We start from the raw sequence: 2,319 nt of genomic DNA, 5'->3' as shown, positions 1-2,319 counted from the left end.
TTTAAACTTTATTATTTAGATTTTTATTTATTTCTTAACTACTTAAATTTCTCACTTATAATGAATATGAAATGACTTGATCTGGTGGGAGGGTCTTGGGGCTTCCATGCTAAAATTATCTACAGTCCCACAGTAGTTGTTCTGCCTCTGGGTGACTTCCTTCATGGTTTCTTTAGAAAGAATACTAGTGGTATGAAAATTCTGTTACTGACAAGCCACAATGTTTTTCTTCTTTTTGGTATTTCAGTGCAATTCAAAGCACCTACTGGTAAGTATCAAGTCCATTTCTCTACCCCACTCCCTTTTCAAATGTGGCAAGGACTTGGGACTTGGGGCCTGATCTGTTCTGCTTCCTTGACACTGTGTTTCCCAATTCCCCTCACATTCCTGCTGCTCAGTTTCCAATGAGACCCTCATGATGCATTAGCCAATCCCACAAGTCAACATAAAAAAGAAAAAGAAAAGAACCATCTTAGTAACAGTTAAAATGACTCATTAGCCAAGGAAGACACACTTCCCAAATAAACCATATGTCTCCAAGAAAATGATGGGACGTGAGGGAGAAAAATGTAGGAAGAAAAATAGAGGTATAAGAAATTAATATGGAATGAGTCTTTCCCAGTCCTCTGAAGGGTTTTAGCCAGCACTGAAAACAAGCACAGGCCTCACATTCCTGTAGGTCCCCTGTACTGTGCAATTTTGGAAGCCTGCCTGAGGCTTACTGTGCAAGCAACCTTTGATCTTCACAAGGGTTTCCAATTGTAAATTCAGCTGCAATAAACAGTCTTGTGCAAGTGTCCTTATGATAGAAGGATTTTTTTCCTTCTGGGTAGATGCCCAGTAATGGGATTGCAGGATCAAATGGGAGGTCTAGACTGTTTTTTGAGGGTTCTCCATACTACCTTCCAAAAAAGTTGTATTAGTTTACAGTTCCACCAGCAGTGTAAAAGTGTTCCCTTTTCTCCATATCCATGCCAGCAGCTGTAGTTTTGAGATTTTGTGATGTGGGCCATTCTCGCTGGGGTTAGATGGTATCTCAGGGTGCTTCTGATTTCCATTTCTCTAATAATTAGGGATGATGAGCATTTTTTCATATGTTTGCTAGCCATTCATCTGTCTTCTTTAGAGAATGTTCTATTCTTGTCTGATGCCCATAGATATATGGGATTGTTGGCTTTTTTCCTGTGGATTAATTTGAGTTCTCTATAGACCCTAGTTATCAAGCTTTTGTCTGATTCAAAATGTGCAAATATCCTTCCCCATTGTCTTCCCAAGGGTTTCTATTTAAGAAGATACTCCCTCTAGATAGTGTGTTGAGTAACAAATATTTCCTTCACAGTAATTAAGCATACTGATATCTCTCTCTTTCTCTCTCTCTCTCTCTCTCTCTCACTTTCCAGCTGGACCACCAACACCTATCTGTAAGTTTGCTGTTTAACTCTCCATCATGGAGCCTTTTAATTTCCCACAGTATCTTAAGGATCTTTACCTGGTTTCCATGTTGGAATTTCAAGGGCTTGGAGTTTGCATTTTCTTGGCCTTTTTGCTTTCTTCTACCTAACATTTCAGTAAGTCATATAGGATTCTGGGAATTTACATTTCACTGATAAACACAAACTACAAAGTGGAGGATGAACTCTTGTGGACGTTTTCTGTTGGCTTATTGGCACCACACAGAGGATTTCTGTGACATGAAAAAGCATAAAAACAGAATGAACCAGGAGGGGCTGTGGCTCACACTTAGAATTTCAGCTACTTGGAAGGCTGAGGCAGGAGGATCTTTGGAAGCAGGAGTTTTGGGTATAGACTGGGTAACAAAGCAAAACCCTCATCTCCACAAAACACTTAAAAATTAGGTGAATATAGTGGTGCATGCCTCCCAGCTACTTGGGAGGCTGAACTGAGAGGATCACTGGAGCCCAGGAGTTCAAAGTTACAATGATCTATGGCCACTGTCTCTAAAACAATAATCATCATCATCAAAAGTTAAATTTCATGAGCAAACCCTAAAGAGGAATCATAGAAGCACATACCACCTACAAGGTATAGGGAGGTGTGGTGTGTATAATGTGTGTGTGCTTGTATGCGTGTTTGCAAAGGAGGAGAAGGCTGTATTGCCAAGTATGTGAGTCTATTGTGCCAATTCCTTTAACACCTGACCACACCTATGAAGGTCTTCAGTGTATCTAGCAGCTGAACATACTGCAGATCAAGTTACTCTATCGCATAAGGGCCAAAGTCACCACAGACACCAGAATCCCCCCATCACCTTCAGAAGATGAGGCTACAGATTATAGTTTGAACAAGTTCAAATTAGCC

The sequence above is a fragment of the Otolemur garnettii genome, unplaced genomic scaffold (assembly GCF_000181295.1).
Source record: "Otolemur garnettii isolate 467f Iridium unplaced genomic scaffold, OtoGar3 scaffold00031, whole genome shotgun sequence".
Taxonomy (NCBI): Eukaryota; Metazoa; Chordata; class Mammalia; order Primates; family Galagidae; genus Otolemur; species Otolemur garnettii.
The sequence above is the reverse complement of the archived record's forward strand: the minus strand, read 5'-3'. Positions refer to the sequence as shown.